General features: G+C 40.2%; 1 protein-coding gene across 3 annotated transcripts in view; it reads right to left on the minus strand.

Annotated features, from left to right (window-relative positions):
* Nucleotides 1-23,129, minus strand: part of HYDIN (HYDIN axonemal central pair apparatus protein) — a 310,335-nt gene that overhangs the window by 265,937 nt on the left and 21,269 nt on the right. The window contains exon 1 of one of the 3 annotated variants that reach the window (XM_036231382.1): nucleotides 1,855-2,735. The exons of the other annotated variants lie outside the window; for them this stretch is intronic. The gene's annotated coding sequence lies outside the window, so the exon portion shown is untranslated. Of the gene's footprint in view, nucleotides 1-1,854; nucleotides 2,736-23,129 lie in introns of those variants that run through there. 3 annotated transcript variants of the gene reach the window in all.

The raw sequence follows: 23,129 nt of genomic DNA on the forward strand, positions 1-23,129 counted from the left end.
AAGATTCATGGAATTATACACCTGAAATGAGTGAATTTTATAGTGTATAAATTATACATAATAAACCTGACATTAAAAATTAGCTAAGAGCATACTGGGAGAAAATATTGATTTAAAATATATCTCAATATAGTGTGAAATTACCAAGGGTTAAGTGCAGTACTGTACATATCCAGGGTATATACAGTACTCCTACAAATCAATACAAAAAGGACAGTTGAATTTAAATTGGGCAAAGAAAAAGACAGGCAATCCATAGAAAATCAATTATTGATAGCCATTAATCATAAATGGCTCAATTTCACTAGTAATCTGGCAAACATAAATTATAACAAAGTGATAACCATTACTTTTCCATCAGACAGACAAAGTTTTAAAAGACTGATAATACCAAGTGTTGATGCCTACGCAGGGTAAATACAATCTCTATAATAAGAACCGCCAAAGAGTTATGCCAATTGGGATGATGGAATTTCAACTATATTCAGACTTGGCTAAATCAAAAGACAGAAAAATAACCTTTGAAACAGCTGGGTGATTGCCTTTGCCGTTCCAATCGGTGGGCTAGAATGATGTGAGATTGTAGTCCTGAAAATGCTACTGTCATTTTCACCAATGCTGGAACAGTCCAGCAAAGCCTGGGGAGACCACAGAAGTTACACATGAATGATTCTAAGGATTTACCAGCCCGCCAAGCAGAGTGATGTCCAAGCAGCCACTTAAATGGTGACGGTCTCCTCAACATTCTCAAAGCAGAAGTATAAAATGAGCGCCTCAGCAAAATTTAGAAGGACAAAGATATTATGGAAATGATAAATTTATCTTTCTACTAATTTATGGTGACAGATTGGAAAAGTCTATAAATTACAATTTTATGAAATGTATCTAAATATTCCCAGAATTAAAGCTTTTCAATGGTTTGATTTCTAAATTGGGTTGTTTCCAGGTGATGTAAATTTTCCAGGGATATTTTTGACTGCATTCAACTCTGACCTTAGCACCAACTTCTGAACCCAATACAGTAAAATGTGACTCGACTGTATATAAGCTTGCAAAGGTAACAGATCCTGTCTTAATAATTTTTTTCCTGCAAAGGTTAGTACTAGACATGAAGTAGGACCTCAATTACTTTAAGGTAAAGAAAAGGAGAGTGAGAAAGAATCATATAATGAAATACACCTGTCGAAGTATTCTGAGGTGAAAAGGACAAGACCCAGTAGAGGCAGGGAGCAAGGTGAACAGGTGAGCACGCATAGAGGACGGGACCCCGGGTAACCAGCTAGGTGGTAGTTGACAGTCATAGCAACGGCCACTCACTAGCCCTGATCAGGAAGCACTTGCTGAGCTCAGGCTGCTCAACTGTAAAGGCGGGTTAGTCAGTACAGTCACTTCACAGCACCCTTAGGGCTATGAAATGAGACCGTATAGGTGAGGTACATCTGAGGGTGTACTGCTCTTGCATTTATTTGATCCTCACAGTCATCCTGAGAAGGGTGAGGAAATATCGAAAAGAATTTGTCCAAAGTCCCATGGCTAATTAGAAGTTAAAAGCAAGGCGAACACCGGGTCTTCTATCCCTCGGGCCAACGTTTGGCTACGCTCCCTGTCTGGCTGGGGTCATCAGAAGGACAGGAATCGCAGGTTCCGCTATTTTGGTTGGGGAGTCCCTGGATGACACTCGGAAAAGCGGAAAAGCGAAGAGGGGATGCCCCGGCCAGTCCCCAAGTCCCTCCCACTGTGGCCCCATAATCATTGCGAGGACCTTTGACGCTGGTGCACCCCCTCCCGTATGTCAATTCCATGCCCCATTCCCCGCGTCCAACTCACAAACACCTCAGTCAAGGGGAAGCCTACCCGGCTCCAAGCCGCCGGCTCTCTTCCCGCGCTGCAGCTGCCTGGGCCTGGGAGCTGTTGCGATCCGTTGCCACAGCAACCACGGAGCGCCGCACAGCCGAGCAAGCCGTGCTATGATTGGAGAAGGCAAGCGTCCATAGCAACGACCAGGCAGCAATACTACTTAGTGGGAGAGAATTTGGTTTTCAGGAATTCTTCAGACACTGTCTCTCCCCAAAGGTACCTGTCCCAGCTCTTTCAAGGTGCTTCATGCATAATCTCATTTGTCTTCTCGTGTTGGTGTGAGGGTTCTCATTTCTACAGGAATTTTTAACTTGGAGTCTTTTTACCTCTTCAGGAAGTCTATGAACCCCCTCATGTTATAAACAAAAGTCTGTCATTTACCCAGTAGGGCAGTCCATAAATGCAGATTCTCAAGGGAACCAGAACCCAAACCTAAGTTGCTGGATGCCCAAGACAATCCAAGAAAATAATTTCTGTATGCATTAACCCCATCTTCCTTCTCAGAGAACACAGATAAAAATAGTGCAGTTCTTCCCAGACTTCATTTAGACTGTGGCCTCATTCAAATCCTGTTTTAAGACATCTCCTAAAGAATTCAACTAACTCTTTCATTCATTCATTCATTCATTCATTCAACATTTATTGATCACTAATATGGGTCACACATTTGTCATAGAGGCACTTTTCCAGCCACTGGAGGATAGCAATTATTAAGACAGAGTCCCTAATTTATTAGAGCATTCCCTATGGTGTAGGAGACAACCAGTGAATAAACAAGATCATTTCAGATTGTGATAATAAAATGCAGTGATATGATGGAGAGTGTGTAAGGTGATCGGCCCTGTAGACAGCATGGCCAGGGAAGTTCACGTAGAGGAGACGGCATTTGAGCTGAGACATGAGAAGACACTAGCTATAGAAGAGAAAGGAAGACAGCAAAGCAAGCAAAGGAAACTAAAAAGAAATGAATTTGGGGTATCAGAGAAAATGAAAAGCCAATGTGGCTGAAAAGGAGAGAGCTTGTAGGACTGTGGAAAGATACAGTCAGATTGCCCTTTCCCTAGCTCTTTGAAGGACTATTTCTCTCAACTTTCTTGCTTCTCCCTTCTCAATCACACCCTATCCAGTCACCCCAGTTTTTTCCTTCATAGCCCTTATTTTTTATTGTCTGTGTGCTCTGTAAGACAGACACTATATCTATGTTTTTCAAAACAGTATCCTCAGCACCTAAACTAATTGACCCAGCATGGACACTAAATACATATTTGCTGACTGTATGAATCTCCATATCACAATACTAGGAACTGTGGTAGATTATGGAGATAAGAGAAAGACACCTCAGTCTCACTGAAGCTTAAATGTTTATGGAATAAGTGAATTACAAACTATGTAGACAAACTAAATGTGTGAAGAATTGAATGATTTAGATTCTAAGTGCTGTGGAAAGCCACCAAACAATTCCTTTGATAATTTTTTCATTCTATCATATTTTAGTTTAATTTCACAAATATCAAATACCTGCTATATGCCAAGCACTGTTATATATAGCAGTGACCAAGAAGAACGCCAGTCTTTCCTGTAGAGCTTACAGTCTTTGTCATGCTGTCCTACAGTAGCCAATAGACATTTGTGACCACTGAGCGCTTGGTATGTGGATGGTCTGAATTAGAATGTGGGCCAAGTGTAAACTACGGATTTCAAAGACTTGGTACAAAACAAGAATGTAAAATACCTCATTAATAATTTTAAGTGATTTTATATTGATAAAAACATTTTGAATATATTTTGGGTTAAATGCGATCTATTATTAAAATTAATTTCACTTCTTTTTTAATTTGATTATTAGAAAATGTTACATATGTGGCTTGCATTATATTTCTTTTGGGCAGCACTAGTCTAGTAGAAACTGAATGCTAGGCAAATAAACCAGTAATCTCTTATTACGGATGTTAAAACTGACTTTTCAGCCAACGCACAATAGGTAGCAAATTTCAAATAGAGGAACTAGACCAAGAATTTACAAAGAAAACAGGTTAGGCAACTCTTAAGTCTTTCACGCACTGAGTATATAAAAGGGTCAGGTGATTAGGGAGAAATTCTTCAAAGAGAGCTGAGCTGTGAGCCCCACCTCATAACCTCCAGTCAAAAGAAGGGGGCTTTGAGAGGACTGGCAGATGAGTTTAGGGGGCACAGTGGGCTTGTGTCTAGAAGTTCTAAAGGGCGAGAGATGGATGACAGTAAAGGAAAAATTACTTGGTTGGGAATATCCTGTCCCCTTCCTCTAGGATTTGTCGAGGTAAAAAAATACATGGCTGTTTTCTATGGCGCAGATGTGAACCAATCAACAGAAATGTGGAGGGTCATTTTGGGTCCTTTCTAAGAAGGAAATCTGGTGGAACAAAGAGACCTCAGCATAGAGAAGGGTATTGTTAGTTTCCTTGGGCCCAAGGAAAAGCAATGAACCAGCCGAAAGAAAGATGCCTCTGACCCCATTAAGAGAACTGCAAGGTACAGATGCCCAGTGATGAGGGTAGGTTTTCTGTAAGACTCTTGAAAGCGCCTCACAAGAGGAAATGTCAGCTTAATCACAGCAGCATCAGACAAGTAAGAAATTTTTACCATCTTTGTCTCTCTTCCCTCCATATGGTCTAATTCCAGAGGAGAGAGAAAACAGTTACCCAACTGGGGGCACAGGTATAGAGGCTGACAATAAACCCGAGTAGAAGACAATAGGAAATTAAAAAAAAAAAAAAAAAAAAAAAAAAGGTGATTAAGCTTTCATTCTCAAACTGCAGGTTTCCTGCTTACAGCAGGCCCAAACTAAAAAAGGGAGAAGCTATGACTTTAAAAGTTTTGATTATCACCTTGGACAGAATATTCTAACAACTGTATTGATACTGTGTTTTGACACCCAAGAGGGTCCATAAAAGTCTATGCATCTGACTGAGTTCACTCAATCAGCCCCACAGAGATATTTTAAGAGAAACTAAAAAAAAAAAAAAAAAAAATGAGTTGCTTTATGACTGCAGCCTTCAAGTCATGCTTGTTTGACATAAGGGTCACTTAAGAAATATGAGACAGGCTATAAATATAGGCAGAAAAACATGTTATTCTTGAAGAAAACAGAACAATAGAAAATGTATAAACCTAAAAATTAAAGTGCATATTATCACAGGGAGAAATGATTATCTTAAGTCACACAGCACCTTGGCCTCAGACCTCAGACCAGCGTCTAATCCCTCATCCCCAGAGGCCTTGCTGGGGCAGCTGAGAGTTGTAGCCAGTGACCGTGGCTGCTACTGTCTCCGGGCCCATAAGCAGCTGCTGTGCCGTGATGGAAGGCTAGTTTGTGCTCAGCGCCAGACAGCCAGGTGGGCAAGCGAACGCGGGGAAAAACAAACACAAACATGAAAAGCCATGCGTCCAGAAACGGAGATCCCACTGACGGCTAATTATGGTATTAAAAAGTAGATCGAATCTAGGAATTATTATTGTTTACATTTACCTTTAAGCAAAAAGGCTAACAGGAAAGATGAAGACTTTTCTATTCTTAACCTGCCTGACCCCTAAGGAACCTTGCACTTGGCAAAAGAGATGAAGCCACAGTCTTGTTCTTTCTTAGGTATAAGCCAATAAATTGGGTCAATGAGCAGTGAAGACTGTGAAGACTGAGCCTTCTTCGGACATCAGAATTGTAAGCAGGCCAGGTACCCTGAGGGCCCCCACTTACCTCAGAATATCTTTGTCCATGGGACCCAGACAGAGGAGGGCACTGGGCACAAACTTGAGAGGCAGATAACAAAAAATCATGGACTCACCATTGTAAAGAGCCTTAGAGATCGATGTGTATAAAACTCTTAGAACACAGTAGTTGCTTAATACATGAGCAATGCTTTTCTTACTATTATGTGATAACTCCAGTTCTGAACTTATTCCTTGTGTGGAGTTTGCTACTTAAACTCTCTGTACTTCATGCAGCTCCCATGTCTGTAAAATAGGGACAACTATTGATGGCATAAACCATAGCCTTACGGAGATTGAAGGTTTGCCAAAATTGAGACTCACTTCCCCATCCTTTTGCTATCTTGCCTTAGTCAAGGTTCTTAGTTACAAATTAGAGAAATCCACTCAAACTTGCATAGGCAAATGGGAGAATTTGTTGAAGAATTCAACTAAATCATAGAACCTGAAGGCAGTGGGCTTCCATGGAGACAGGAACCAATAAGTGGAAAGTTGAATAAAACCAATGCATTGCTGGTCCCTCTGCCTATCTCTCTCTGGGCCCAAGTGTCCCTTTGTTTCTGCTTCTCTACGTCTATGTCATTTTTCTCCTTCACCTTGGACTTGTCTTTCTCTACTCCTTTACCCAAATCTTACAACAGTCATCCCTGCAGAACACGTATCTCTCAGTGTACATGCATCCCTAAGTCTCTTAGTGGGTAGTTTTAAAAGTAGCTCTGGAGAAGATATGTTTACATCCCAATTTCCAAACTCTGTAAATGTCACCTTATTTGGAAAAAGAGCCTTTGAGATGTAATCGAGGATCTTGAGATGAGATTATCCTGAATTGACACGTGGACCCTAAATCCACTAACGTTATAAAAAACAGAGCAGGAGAAAACAGACAAGTAAGGGGAAGGTGGCGATGGGACTACAGAGACAGAGATTGAAACGGCACATGACCAAGAAAGCCAAGGACTACCAAGAGCCATCGAAAACGGGAAGAAGCAAAGAAGCATCCCCCCAGAGTTCTGCCTATGCCTTGATTTCAGACTTCTGGCTCCGGAACTGTCAAAAAATACATTTCTGTTGTTTGAAGCCACCCAGTTAGTGGTAATTTGTTGCAGCAGCTATAGGAAACAAATATACTGTCTTAAGTCTAAATTCTTAGGAGAGAAAATCTGAATGAAATTAAGCTGACTCAAGTGCAAAATATCCCTCATGTCCAATCACCTTCTGCCAGAGAGATGAGTCACACAGAATGAATACGGCTGGCCACTCCTGAATGGAGGATGCTTGTCATACTTAAGAACGTGAGAAAGTAGGACGGCCAGGGATGCCAAAAGCCATCTACTACATGGGAGTTCTCCAATCATCCAGGTCCCAAACGTCATGTTCCAAACCTCTTTCTTCCATCTCCACGTCCTGCTCATTCAACATACTTAGACTAGCTCTCCCTGCCTCCAATATTTCACTTCTAAATATCTTCAGATTTTCCCACTTCTTTCCAACTCCCCTGCCACCACCCTACCTCAAGCCAGCATCATATCTTGCCTTGGTCTATTGCCACAGTTCCTAAACTGTGTGCCGAGCCATCTCTGGGTACCACTGTGAACTCACAAGGGTGTCTCAGGATGTTTTAAATTTTCACAGAAATCACAGCGATGTAAGAAACCACTAGCTTGAGGTGGTTCACCATTTTAACACTATATCATTATACTGCTCCCAGTGATCCAATCTTTTCAAAGCTGGGTTTTCAGTAATTGCTATGATAAAAAGGAAAGCAAGTACCACTTTAAAAGAAATGTGGAATAGGAAATGAGGGTAGAGGTAGTGGTGCCCAATACAATTCCAAGGTTTGAGAAGGTGTGCTATGGTCAACAGGCACTAAATTGTTAAGACACTAATACTTATGAAGCTCTTTGGATCTAATTACTTAATAAATGGAATTGTCAGTTATTTCTTTGGCCCAGGATGCTGTGAAACAATTATTAATACATTAAAAATACTGCTCGCCTTTTCATTCTTAGTTTACCAAGAGCAGGAGATGGAACTGACTCCCATTTCAAAGATGAGCCATGTATAACAACACATCATTAATGCTCCCAGAGAAGAAGGCTAGCTGGACTCTTCTAAATAAAACGACTTTCTGAGATCATCTGTTGTGTCACTGAGAAAATGTAAGTTTGCTTTGCTTTCTCTCATGAGAATGTTTGACATGTTCAAGTCAACTTTACCAGCATATACTGAGCGTTTACTGGGCTTACAATAAAAAGCTCAAGACCCAGGAAATAGGTTGGAGACTCAGTTCTACTACCTACCACCTTTATGTCCTGAGGCTAGCTCCATCACCTATCTAAACCTCAGTTTCTCCAGCTATTAAAGGGCATGATTCAGTTATTCAAAAAAAAAAACAAAACTGTTTTTTATGAGCCTACTCTGTGTTCAGCACTGTTCTATACCATAAAGCAGTGTTCTCATCCTTTTTTCATTATTGTTCCCCTAAGAAGACTTCTTAGATGTTTTTATCTTAACGATGCCTCCTAAATTTTAATGCTATGTGTATACTGTATATCTATTCATGTACTATATATAATTCTGTGCTTTATACATTAAAAAAAGTGAGTGGTTTTCTGTGGCCTCAAGAACCAATTTTGCCTCTCAGGGATGCTATCATCCCTATTGAGACTGCACGCCCTAAGGAAACAGGACATTTCTGCTCTCACAAAGCCTATATTCTAGTATTAGAAATTGGATTAAAATGAAATAAAAAAGTAGAATATCAAGAAAAGTGCTACAGAAGTAGTAAAATAGAATGCCATGATGGAGAAGGACTGAGGGGATGAGCCAGGGGCCTCTCTGAAGAGCTGACCCCCATGGTGAGACAAGCAGGGGCAGCCAGGCATCTATGAGGGAGAAGCCACGACTGTGGTGGCCTTGCTGGGCACGAGCCTGGCAAGAGGCAACAGAAAGGCAGAGCACGGTGAAGTCTGGTGACACCACTATTGGACAGTCTTTTTGAAGACTGTTGTCAAAATATTGTTTTTGAAAAACAGCTAAAGAAACTGGATTCTGGGCAAAGGTTTACACAACCAAAGATATCAGATATCTAGCTATCTAGATAGACCTAGAAGAGAGATAAATGTTACATGTAAAGAAATGATATCTAACATTTCCGAAGCACTTGCCGTATGCTTCTGTGCATAGTGATTTTACATACATAAATCCTCATAATGCATGTGTTACTCTCTTAATTTCACGATTAAGAAACTGAGGCTCAGAAAGTGTAACTTGCCCAAAACTACACAGGCAGTAAATGGCAGGACTTAGGTCTGTCTGACTTGAGTCTAAGGTCTTAACCAAGGTGACATGACCCCCAGGGTCCCCATCAAGTCCTTTGTAGCACTCCATCTTCTATGCTTGTCCCTCTACCATCCTTGACTCATATTTATTCCATTTCTAGAACTGGACTTCTCCTGCTAGGACATCAGACTCAGCTCAACAATTAAAAGACTAATAATAATGCTCCTACAGAGCCTAGGAACAAAAGCTGTCAGCACCAATGTTTAATTACCCACTGTCTTGCTTGTAGTGGGGAAATATATCTTATCTTGAAGATTAGTCAATATGGACTATGTCTGGGTTGGAAATGAATTTAAAAGCAGATTTTATTGTTTTAGACTTCCTAAGATGCAGATCCAAGAACTGCCAACAGGACTACTCTGCCAATGATTAACTGTCAAGAGGAGACCCAGAGAGAAACACTTGTCAAGAGAAAACACAAGACACTTGCTGTGTCTGGAAGCCATGAGACATAATTTAAAGGGTAGGAGACAGGAACACCCAGGATCAGGGACTGATTCACGATATAAAAGTGTCATACGGCTCCAAACCAAAAGCATCTGGTAGAGAAGACCTGTGGTTTACAAGGGATGGAACCAAATCTAGTCTGTGAAAAATTCTTCCCATCTCTAGGCATGTGCAATTGTAAGCAGAGGATTTTGTCCTTGTCAATGTCCAGGCAAAACCAAAATTGTCTCCTGTGAGGAAAATACTTGATAGCAGTGTATACAATTATAGATGCACTATGCTGTCTTTGCCTTCTCCTTCTCCTTCTTTTTGATGAAAATCTCACAAAATGGAATCATTTTGTTCGTAGGGCCCGAAGTCCAGCAGTAATACAGGGAATAAATATGTCTGTGTGTGAGGTAGCAGACAATGATACTTGTGCAACTACGAATAACAAAAACACAAATTTATATCAACCGTGCTAAAGAAAAACTGAACTATCTTTCTAGTCTCTCTAGAAAATGATACTTCAAAATCATTGTTATATGAAGTAGCAATCAAATACCATGCAGACAAAAGTGTAAGAGAAAATCATTACAGAAATGTGGTAGGAAGTTAACGAATAAAAAAATCTTGTTATTTGTTATTTTGTAATATGTGTGGTAGTTGTCAGCTTTTCAAAAGTTATAATTTGTTATAACTCATCCTTAAAAAATTCATTTCTATACCTAATTTGTATTTACAAAAAGGGCTTCCAAAATTGTTTAAGCTCCAAACCCCACAAAAATCAGCCCCTGGATGGAGTGTGCAAGCAAGGGGAGGTGGGGCACACAGACATGCAAGTCCTAATATGCAACACATCACAAAACCAAAAGCACTGTGATCTTCTACAAAAACATTCAGTAAACATCAGAGTGGTTAAGAAGGGACAGACAGCGGTTGGCTGGAGTTGTCAAGAAAACTTGAAGTGGCCATTGAAGGAACAGTGAAATTTTGATTCACTTAATATGGATTCATCAAATATTGTATTAAATCCTTGCTCTAGAACATATCGTGCCAGTCACTGGGGGCAGGGGGGCACTGAAACCTCACGTCGCCCTTCATTTATTTATTTAATGTATCCAGTAGCTATGCATGAGGACTTACTCCATGCCAGGCACTGGGTGCCACTGTGAATAAGCGAGAGCCCAAGAGCAGAGGAAAAGAAGGCGTGAGGATTCCAGACAGGGGCAGTGAGGTGGCAAAAACATCCTTGTAAAGAGCTCATCAAGGTTTAACCATGGTGAAGATGACAGTTGCTGAGGTAAATGTGAATCTGAGGTACTTGGCGATAAAATACAATAAAAGACTTATGTACTTGGCAATAAAGCATGACAGAGCCAGGAGCTACATACAGCAGAGTACAGAACTGGGCTAGGACTTGGACTTAAGAGGGCAGAAGTGCAACAAATCTCAGATTCTCTTTTCCCTTTCCAGCAAAATGAGGATTTGTGAAATGCCGAGAAGAGAAGAAAGAAACATTTGATTTGAGTCTCTATAAATTTATTTTCTCTGATAATTATAATATTAGAGAAACAGAGACTATATAGGAAGTCATCCATTCGTTCATTTAAACACACGTTTCTCAGACCTAGGTATTCAAGACTATATCAACTGTGTTAGATATTAGGGACAAACAGGAAAACTCTCAGTTGTGTATTTTTCAGCTGGACTAAACATAATGGGTACAGCCTCTGTAATAACTACATGGTAAGGGGGCCAGAAGGTAGACAGACACTGAGCTAGTGGTCTTTCCTAAACTGACTGGGCTGAATCTTAGGAGGAAACAAGAAAATCAAATTTAAAAGAACCCCATTGCCCTCGTTTTCCCATTGGACCAACCCTGAGGCTTTGGAGAGTCCTTAGATCCCTGGCCTCATTAGAAAAGCAGATGGGCATGTCAGAGAGGTTAACGGCAGCCAGGGATGACCCTGGTATGATTTGGTCCTAGCTGCTGACCCTCTGGAGATGGTTATGACTTTGAAAACTGAGGGCAACGACTTTTGGTGAGGAATGAACCACAAGGTAAAATCTAAAATTATGATAGAATTAAAAAAAAAAAATTCTCCCTACAGGGGAATTAAATTAATAATAAATACTGCCAACTGTTTATTAAATCAAATCTTGCCTACCTGGACTAATAAAGGTAGTCATGGCATGGATAATACCACACAAAAAAAGTATTTCAAAATATTCTTAGCTATTCCCTTAACAACTGCAAAGTTGGGAGCCTAATGGAGAAACATAGCTGACATATACACAGAGGGAGAATGGTGTGTGTGTGTGTGTGTGGGTGTGTGTGTGAGTGTGTGTGAGCACGCGCACACGGCGCATGCATGTGATTTCTTGAGAGCCAACGCAAAGATGAGGACATAAAGTCTAAGTCCACATGGGTATAGTGGATTATATGCTGTGTTCTGACCAAGTGTCATGGTCTGTCAATATCTATACCTTGCCACCTAAAACCCTTAATAAATGGTCTTTATTTCTGCCGTGGGCAACACAGAAATATCAAGAGTCATATAAGACTGCAACGTTCTAGACCAGGATGTCCCAAAGAGTACGAAACACCAGTGGTTACAGTTGCTGCTTTTATCAGATAACCTGAGCATGTTTCCCGTTGCAGAATAACAATTCTTCCACTCTCAGAAAATAGTTTTGTCACTTAGGAGTTCAGGAAATGAAAACAGTCTCCAAACCAGCACTATTTCTTCACAATTTCTGCCTTTTCTTATGCACGGTGAGCTGCTAACAGCTCAATATTCATAAATATGTAAAGAGAGCATTAATCCTCCTGACTAATTAATCCAATGATTTACCCAAATTCTTGCCTGTGAGCACTCTCGAACCCGTGGCTCCTGCTCTCACCACTGTTGCTTCTCCACCTCTGTTAGCCCTTACCATGTCCAGCACTGGCCATAAAAACAGTGCCTGGTCTAGACTGCTCATGCATTCCTCAGCAGGCTGCCTGAGACTTTCACAAATGCCTTGTGTGCTTTTAAACTTTAATAATGAAGATTTTGGACTTCTATGAATAATTGCCAGATGAAATTTGAAAGCCAACTTCTTTTGTTCATTAAAATTTAGTATGGCCATATTATATAATCAAGCACAATACACTACATTTCACATCCTGTGGCATAGACAACTGGCTATCCTATGCAAGAAGGAATTAAATTTACATTTAAACACCATTCCCGGAGTGTGACAAAAGCTCTTTGTGTTATAGAAGTTTGAAGTACCTGAAGTTTAGCCAAGGAATTTTACAAAGTGTTTGTGACTGAAGTGCAGAAATGAGTAGAAAAGCTAGTAATCCCTTGACTGCAGCCTTGTGAGAAACTCTGATATCTGCTAAACCATTATGGGATCTGAGGGGCATGGAGAACAAGTAAATTCTTGTTCCCCATCTACAAATACCACGTACCATATTAGACCACATCACAGGTTACTCCATCACCTCCCTAACCACCCCACTGAATGAGAAAGCTGAGGTCGAGGAGAGAAACTTCTTGTCAACACTTAAAAGCTAGAGTTTCTGGTGCTCTTGTTGAAATGGCAAGAAGGGGCACATATGGGTGAGATGTGACAATGGAGGGGAAAGCTGACCTGAGAAGATTGTTTTTTTTTTTTAATGGCTGCAAAGACACTATGATCTTATACCTCAAACTTCTATCCCTTTAGATTTTGTCCAACAAATGTTTACTCAGCACCTGGACAAGCTGGGTACTGATAGCTGCTTGGGATATGAGGACAAATATGCCACAGCTCCTGCCCATAAGAAGCTCACAGTCTACCCTAGAGACAGGATGGCAAATAATTACAGTACCTTGTTAGAGCAGGGATGCTATGTGTTAAAAAAGAAAAAAGTGTTTCAGGAGTGCTGAGGTGGGAACAACGAATTCACCCAGGGAGGTGGTAAGGAGGGCAATACCTAGGACAGAGCTTTAAACTGGGCCTTCGAAGATAAGCCGGCACCTGCTGTGTTGAGCAGGGGGATTCAGCATTTGCAAAGACATGGCAACATTCAACGGCATGGTGTGCTTGGGGAAGCTGGAGCTTCAGGTATGATCTTGCTACCTGTGGGCTGTGAGAAAGGTCAGTCAGAGAGGAGAAAGGCCAGAGTTAAGGAGACCAGGAAAGAAGCTACTGTAATGATTCAGGCTAGAGAAACTCTACGATCAGGAGGAAATATAAAAATGCCCCAACTCTCCTACCTTCTCATTCCTCCATCAACACGTTCAACCAAAAGAACCTTGAATCTCAAAGTCTTCTGCTCTTGGCAATGCAGGAAGGCCTAGCATCTGTTTCTGGAGCAGTCAGTGGCTAAGTCTGCCAGTGTCCAGACCTCCTCTCATCAGAGCACCTTAGGATGCAGGCCCACGTCCATGTCAGAGCTCACTGCAAAATTCCATGCACACCCCCTCAATCTGCTAAGTACAAGGCCTCTCAGCTCTTTTAGAATGGGGCCATGCTCACAGCCTGCCCGGGAGCACTTTGGCATAGCTTCAAACAATGCAGAAGTTACTATCTTTTTGTTTCTAGGAAGATGTGGTCAAAGCCATGGAAATGCAGGCTTCTTCTTCCCTTGAAAGTGGGTGGAGACAACCTATGGCAGACACTTTGCTCAGAGCCAGGTGGCCTCTAAAACCTCGGGGGTTTGGTCGCAAGTTATCATTGTTTTTGTCCATTGATACAGCTCAAAGAATTCAAGATCTGAGCCCACGAGCGGCGGTCTTATTAGGACTTTGTTCTTATTAGGACTTTAGTCCCGCAGTTTTGCTGCCCTGCTTGGTGCTGAGGAGAGGCATGTGGCAGGATGGTGAAGGGCACAGACTCTGCAGCACACAGATAGACCTGTTTTTGAATCCTGGCTCCATCACATGCTAGCGATATGACTTAACCAATTACTTTACCTCTCCATATCTGTTTCCCCATTTGTAAAAATGGGCACAATAACAGTATAAAAAGGGCTCTTGTGAGAATTAAACATAGTCTAGGTGAAACGACTGTACACAGCTTGGCACATGGTAATCACAGTTAGCTGGTTGATGCCTTTTGCAGGGCAAGATTGCACCAATCCCACCCTGTGCCTCTGGGTATTACCCCAAAGCAGCACACATACTAAATACCTGTAGCTTACATGTGTAGAGGCTGGGGGTACTGGTGCATAGTGGTTATGGGTTGGAACTCAAATGCCAAGGTTTGAATCCTAGCTACTCCACTTCCCAGTGTGTGGTCTTAGACAATAACTTATCCTCTCTGTGCTCAGTTTCCTCATCTATAAAATGGGAATGATAATAAGAACTACCTCACAGAGTTACTGTGAGGACTAAATGAGACTCACCCATCTGTAGTTGCATGTAGTTGGAGTTCACTCATTCTCATTGTAGTATAAATAACCCATTTTGCAAATACTCTACGATTCATTTATCTATTTTACTCTTGATAGAAATTTCAGTTGTTTCCACATTGGGGCTATTATAAGTCGTGCTGCTATGAAAATTTCTGTACATATCTTTAGCCGAAAATATGTATACAATTTCTGGGTCAGGCTGAATTTCTGGGTCAGAGGGTATCAGCTTTAGTAGACACTGCCAATCAGTTTTCCAAAGTGGTTGTTCCAATTTAAATCTCTGTCGGCAGTGCATGAAAGTTCAGTTGCTCCGCATCCTTACCAATACTTGGTATTTTCTGACATTTTCATTCTAGCCATTCTAGTGGGTTTGTAGCACTATCACACTGTGTCGATTTGCATTGCTCTGGTGACTGAAGTTGAACACTTGTTCATGTTTGCATTACACACTGTGTCTGGCATACAATAAGCATGCAATAAATGTTAGCCATCATCATTACTATTATTCTTTGGTTGCAAAAGTGCAACTTTTCAAGTGGGGACATGAACGCAGACTTCTGGAAGCTTCTCAATATTTTATACTCTCTTGGCATATGTGTTCTGTCTCCTGTGTTCCTTTACTCATGCCTCCCTCTTCTCCCGCTAACTTCCCTACAAATAACACTCTTTACTCTTCCCAAAGTCCAGACGTACTGAATAGGAGAAACTGAAAGCCAGATGAGATGTCTGACCTCCACCCCAAACAGGTTTCCTTGCTCAGATATGTCATTAACAACAGGAGCAGAAAGGATCCTTACTTAGGCTCTAGACCACCTAGTCTCATCCATCTGACCTGACCTCTCTCTAGCTCTTTCCTGATGAATGGTTTTGACAATTTTCTCATTATTAAAGCCTCTGGTCCAAGTCAGACTTGAATCTTTAATGCTTTCCATTAGCAAAGATGCAGCACTTGGTTTTTAAGATGCACACACCATTCCCCTTGCAAAGCCTGTATCCTGAGGGTTTTGTTAATGCATCAAGCCATATACCTCTGAGGAAAATTCCATGTTGTCTCTAAAACAAGAAGACAGTTAAGTTCTACTCCAGTTTAGTCCTTACTGGTAAACTCCAAGAAAAAAGAAATTGCATTGTATAATTGGTGATAGAGTTGCATCTTACAAGATCTTGAGAAAGAAAGAAAAGGAAGGCAATTTAATAATTCCCAAAACAGGTCAAATATTTCATCCATATTTATATAAAATATCCTTCATTATATATTATAAGAGACACAATTTTACTCTCTAAGTAGCTGGGTTAAGAATTTCTCTGAGAGCCACCTTTGTTGAGAAGGTTTCTAGGTATATCCTTGTGGAATAAAATGTGAGACCTTCCTCCCACCAATGACCTTGAGAGGCAGAAATACTAGAGAACAATCTGCTGATTGCAATAGAGACTGAAGGGAAGAGAAGGAAAGAGAGGGATGCTAAGAAGCCAAAGAGATGGTTAAAGGCAGTTCAGTGGAATATATAACCACTTAAGTCTGTAGGGAAGAGGCTTGCTTCATTAAATGTGTAGTGCTAAGTGAATCACTTGTGGAAATCTGTGAAGGAGCTAAGATTTTCATGCAAGTCAGCCCAGGGCAGACTTGAGAAAGCCTGAATACAGGAGTCATAATGAGGGGACAGAAAAAATTAAGCAGTTCAGAATTTTCAAAAATTGTAGCAAGGGCTCTGGTCGCAGTTGAGCTTAGAGTAACCAGCCTGTTGTAGTCTGTATAAGACTTTTCCAATGTTAACATTGGAAAGCTCACATTCAAGGAATCCCCTCTGTTCCAGGAAAACTCAAAGTAAGCTATAAAATTGTTTTAGAGCAAGACATGCCTGGATTTCAATTCTAAATCTGGCAAGAAGTTGCAATATGGTCTTGATCAAATTATCTATGAATGAGGGGTATGAGAGAGAGGGGAATCAAGAATTTGGGGCTGAAAAATTAAAAGAATGAGGTAGTAACCAACTGAGATGGCTATAGATAGAGCAGATTTAAGGAGAAAGATCAAGAGTTCAATATAGAATATGTTAAGGAGAGAGTTCTAGACTGGAAATATGAGTTGGGGGGTCACCAACATATAGATGGTATTTAATGCTGTGACCAAATAAGATCACCAAGGGAGTGATGGCAGAGAGAGAAAAGTCTGTGTGGCCATGGATGTGCCACACTAAAATGAAGCTGGGTGACCAAAAATCCCTCTACACTCCTTCTCCCCTGCTCTATGTTCAGTCGACCCATCACAACAGAAGTTCTGGTGCCTTTCCATAAGAAGCCAGTAGCAGTAGAGAACGAAGGATTTCAGATTGGAGATAAAATAGGGACTCAGACTCAGCTCCGCCCCTTTCAAGTATATTATCTTGGGAAAAACACTTAATTTTGATGAGCCTCTGTTTCTTCGCCTGTAAACTGGAGATAACATTGTTTCCCCACAGAATATTTGAGTGTTAAATAAGTTGAATAAAAATAATTTGTAAAGCACTTTATGCTTTACAAATTTTATCATTTACCTCATAATCTCTGCTAATTAAAAGGGAAAATGCTGTGCTTTTGTTGGTGATCACACAAAAAGTTTAGGATGGTATCTACCAACGTTTAAAATGAATAATCCTTTGAAACATACCCTTTACTCTTATCAACATTTGAAACACACATACCCTTTGATACAGCAATTCCAACTATCCTACAGATACAGCTGCACAAGGATAAAATGTGTTAGGCACTGGTAATAATAATGAGATATCAGGACCAATATATATCAGTCATGGTTTGGGTAAAGAAATCATGGTACATTCATACTGTGGAATGTCAGCTGTTAAATGTAATGAAAAGATGACTACTGACATGAAAAGATGCCCATGATGTTTGTATAAAATGATAATAAGCAACTTGTAGACTATATATATAGCATACTACACACACACACACACACACACACACACATATATATATATAGCATACTACAATTTGATTTAAATTTCTACATATTCGTATTTCACATCTTGACACATGCATAGCAAAGACTGCGATGTGGACAGCAGTCGCTAGGGGCGCTGTAACTGAGGACCATGCCCCTCTGAGGAATACTACCAAGTGGTAGAGGAATGACTTTTCACTTTCTCCTTCCGATTCTTTGTAATTCTTTGAAGTTTTATAGCAAACAAAAGACATTTTAAAGATATACCACTAACCAATCCCTTTCTTTTCTTTTGTGAACAGCTCCCTTGCCCCACCCTTCTTCCTATGGAGACCTCGGTTTCATACAACCCCTTGGAGCACCCTTCTAGTTAGTTGCTGGATGGGGTGCTGCCTGATTCACGAATCGCTTAACAAAGCGAATTAGGTCTTCAAATGTATTCAGCTTTAAATTTTTTAAACTTCTAAGTCCAGAAAAATGTCTCTGTTGGGTTATATTTCAATTCGGCAAGCCACGGCTTCCCTTCCACCAATCCGCGTGGTAACACAGGTGAAGCTGCTCACCGAGGGGAAAACGCAGGCCCAAAATTAGGGCCACTTTGGGAAGGAAAAAAGAAATGCAAATATATTCTGAAACAGATGGCATCTAGAAGAGAAAGTGTGTTTGGTAACAAGAAGAGAAAGCCACAGGGGGAGGAGAGAAAAGCAGTAAAGGAGAAACAGCCAAGGGAGGTGGTAAACTAAGTGCAAAGCTGAAGATTTCCAAGAGATTTTTCAGCTTTGGTAAGATTTTCAGCTTTGGTTGGGCCTCTGAACAATTCTGCCAAAGCATGTAGAATCATTTTACGTTTCTTTTATTAAAAGTATTCCACTAGAGCAGTTAGTTCTAAACCATGATATCCTAACACAAGTTTGTTATAAATGTTTCAAATATTGAAGTTTTCGAATAATTTACCTCTCTTCTGTATTTAAAGAGGACCCGAGATTAACCCTCTCACTCACTGGCACTCTGATATGCTCCCTGGGGCGGGAGGCGAAGGACAGATGGAGCCTCTGCCAGTGCTGAGGGAGCTGTGAGTAACCCGCAGACCACTGGTCTCGTTTCTCCTAGTACTGTCACTTTCCTTTCTGGGCTCTGGAGCTCCCCAGGGGTTACTGGTGAGGGAGGCAGGGCAACCGTAATGTTGGGAGATTCCTGTAATGATCAAGAGTCACTACCTCATCTGCAGTACAAGCCAAGGCATGAGCATCGGGAACGTCCAACAACAGAGATTAATTGATCAATTATTTTGCACTAAGCAGCTTGCTATTGCAGCTGCTTAGGATGTCAAAGAGCACCCAAGAACTATGACGGTTCCAGCAGGGAACAGCTGAGGGGCTAGAGGCCAGCTCCTCCATCCAGCGAGGGATAGAAGTCCTCATGTCTGTATCAGCCCCTCCTGTCATGCTGGCAACCATTCACAGACAGGATTAGGAAGGAAAAATTTTGCATTTGGTCCTAAATAACCTTTCAATGTCACAAAAACTGAACCAAGGCCAAGAATATATTATGACATATCAAATTATCAGTTCTATTTTTGGGATACGGTATATACCATGCACCAAACTGAAAGTCAGAAGACAAGTCTTCTCCTCTGGACATGGTCAAAACCATTCTAGGTCTTATAAAATAGGGCTGGTGTTACACGTTTATTTTAACAGAGAACTCCTGGATTACTTGAGTTCTAGACATTAGATATGGAGGGCTGAGATTCCAAATACCAAGCTCAAGTTTAATATCAAATTTTATATATGTGTGTGTTCATGTGTGTGTATGTATGTGTGTGTGTATATATATCTGTATATGTATATATAGTGTATGTGTACGTACATACATACATATATATGAAATAGTAAATTATTTAGATAACCCTTTCTACCAATTATCTCATTTAACCCCTTTGAAGGTAGAGTTCATTTATAAGTATGTCAGTTGCCTCTCTCAGAAAAAGATCTTTTAAACATCATCACAATGTCTTTATCACGTATAATAAAATTTACATGTCTTTGATATCATTGAATTCCCAGTTTCTATAAAATTTCCCCAGTTGTCTCAAAATTTCTTTGACAGTTGGTTCATTTGAGTCCAAATACAAATGAGGTCCACACGTTGCACTGCCCCACACACATATGTATATATATATTCTCAGGCTCTATCCACTGGGAGGATAAAGGGCTGGGAACAGTGATATCCAACAGCAATAGCACCTGATCAAGGTTTCTAAACACAATTTTCCTCTAAAAGGAACCAGGAAGAAATGGTTGACCCAAGGGTTAGAGCAAGAAAAGTACAAGATGTGCTTAGGGTACGTTGAAAGTAAAGAAGTACTCAAGAAATGATGGGACGTGACACAAAGGCCAGACCGATGGGGCTCCTGCATTTCTAATTTGATCAAAATAAATAATGATAATAACAGATTATAACACACTGAATAAAATGAGAATCCATGAGTTCACTGATATAAATGAATAAAATGAATGTTTGATGAATAGGATATTTAAATATTTCAAAGTACCTCCTCACAAAATACTTATTAATTACGAAAAGAGTAACTTCGCAGTGAAGGAGCCCGATAGACCCTAACTTAATGAAGTGATCAAAGCGAACATCCTCAGTCATGGGACAAATCGAAATTATATACCACTTGATTACAAGGTGCAAAAGGAAGAGCACAGCTCCATCAACTATCATTTCCTTCCAAAAAATGCATGACTTGAATCTAATCACAAGAAAACACCAAACAAATACACTGGGATAATTCTATGAAATAACTGATCCTGTGATCTTCAAAAATGTCAAGGTCATGAAAATAGGCTACTGAGGACCTGTTTCAGAACAAAGGAAACGAAAGAAGCATGACAATTAAGTGCAACATGTGATTCTGAACATGACCCTCTTGCTATAAAGGATGTTATTAGGACAAGTGGACATCAGCGCTAATTTCCTAATTTTGATGACTGGATTGCAGTTATCTAAGAGAGTGTCCTCATTTATGGGAAATCTAAAGTACTTCAGGTATTCAGTATTCAGGGGTGATAGGACATCAACTTGGCAACTTACTCTCAGATGGCCTGTTTGCTGTACTATAATTGACATTTTTGGTAAGTTCAATATTGTTTCAAAATAAAAAATATATATATACAATGAAGAACAACTTTCCTCATCAGCTATTTTTCTCTGAACATAGCTCATAGAGGAAACACAGAGTAACTGCTTGGTTCTGTACCTTTATTAATTTTCAGAGTAATAAATTGGTGCCATAGCAATTTCCCATGACAATTTTTAAAGTATCGGTATAAACTAAGATCTTTTTATAGTTTATGTACTTTAATCAATCACAGTGATTCTTTTTAATTTTCCAATTTTCCTTTCATCCCTTTGCCAAAGCTGCAGTAGTCAATAGTTTTCTTTCTTTCTGAACAAGATGTTCCAGGTTCATCATTTACATTTCCTGCCCCAAACCCGGAATCAATTTTTGGACCTTGAAAACCTCAGAGGAGAAATATTTTCTTCTTACTTAATTCTTTTTAAAAATGAGGAAAAAATGTTCAAAACACCTTGTTTTCCCACATCCTTGTCAAAGTTTGTCATTTTTTTTTTTTATTCCCTCAAATATCTGACTAGCTTTAGACTCCTTCCAAGAGGAATAGCAAACCAAACTCTCTGGGCAATACAAGTACCTGCCTCTTAGGTGGTATTGGGAGGGGTATTTTCATCCTTTTATTAACTCCCTCGCATCAGAAAACCCTCCTCAGGTTTGATAATTTGCTATAACAGCTCACAGAACTCCGGGAAATATTTACATAAACTGGCTTATTATAAAGGATATAGTATGATGAAGAGATACATAGCGTAAAGTCTAGAAAGGTCCCAAGTTCAGGAGCTTCTGTACCTCTGAACCCCTTTGGTTAAGGTTTTGATAGAGGTTTTATTACATGAGGATAACTGATTAAATCATTGGATACCGGTGATTGAATTCAATCTCCAGTCCCTCTTCCCTCCCACGAGGTCAGAGCTAAAAGTTCAAACTCTCTAATCAATCATTTGGTTATTTCCTCAGGCAACCGGACTTCACCCTCCAAGAGTCACCTCGTTAACATAAATTCAGATATGGTTGAAAGGAGCTTATTATGAAAAACGAAAGATGTTCCTTTTAACTCAGGAAATTCCAAGGGTTTTAGGAGCTCTGTGCCAGGAACCTGGGATGAAGATCAAATATATATTTCTAAGTATGTCACAATATCATAATGATTAAATTAATTGCAACTCTTCTTATTCTAGGCGCCGAGAGACAGATCTATGAGTCTACTTGTATCTTTTATTTCCCTAGCATAAATAGTAAGCAGGTCAATTTCCAGAAGCTCTCATTGTAAAGCTAGAGCTAACCAATGTTGTATTCTTCATTCTAGTCTCCCAACACTGTTTTGATCTTCTGATATAAAGAAAGCTAACCCCAAAACCATCAATGCCAAAGGGAATTCACACATTGATGCAACAAATTTTATTGAGGACCTACTATGAACCAATCACTTTTCTTGGTACTGAGGGTACAATAGTGAACACAACAGGAATAAATTCCTGCTTCAAGTGTGTGTGGGGGGGGGGGATAGACCATGATAAAAGTAAATTATAAAGTATAAGAAAAACAAAGCAGGAAAGGGCAATGCAGAGGGAGATACAATTTTGAATAAAGGTTTTCAGAGTGGGCCCCATTGAGAAGGTGACACGTGAGCAAACATCTGAAGGAACTGAGAGAGCAAGCCATGTGGTTTTCTGGGACATGATATTTCCAGGCAGAGCAAATAGCTTGTATAAGGATTCTGAGGTACGACTGTGCTTTGAATATTTGTGAAATAGTAAGGACATTACTGTGGCTGAAGTGAAAAGAACAAGGTGAAGAGAGGAGTAATGTGAAGTTCGCAGGCCATTTTAATTAAGGACTTGGGTTTTCACTCTGAATGTAACTTCTGGAAAGATAAATGACTATCCAACTTATATTTTAATGGGATTGCTCTGGCTGCTGTGTTGAGTACAGAATAAAGGGGAGCAAGTATAGACCCAGAAAGACCAGTTAGGAAACGACTATAATAATCTAGGTGGGAGCAGATGGTGGCTAAGACAAAGATGACAACAGTGAAGGAGGTGACAAGTAGATATCTTTAAAAGTAGAGCCACCAGGATTTGATGAAGGACTAGATGTAGATTCAAAGAAGAGGGCAGAGTCAAGAATAACCCCTAGGGTTTTGGCCTAAGCAACTTAAAGGGTGGTTTCATCAACTGACATAATAAAGACCCTGAGAGAAGTAAGTTTGGGGGAAGTTGCTCAGGAGCTCAGTTTTGGACAAATTAGGTTTGAAATGTCTATTAAACATCTAAATAGAGATGTCAAAT

Source organism: Rousettus aegyptiacus, unplaced genomic scaffold, assembly GCF_014176215.1.
Source record: "Rousettus aegyptiacus isolate mRouAeg1 unplaced genomic scaffold, mRouAeg1.p scaffold_m13_p_14, whole genome shotgun sequence".
NCBI lineage: Eukaryota > Metazoa > Chordata > Mammalia > Chiroptera > Pteropodidae > Rousettus > Rousettus aegyptiacus.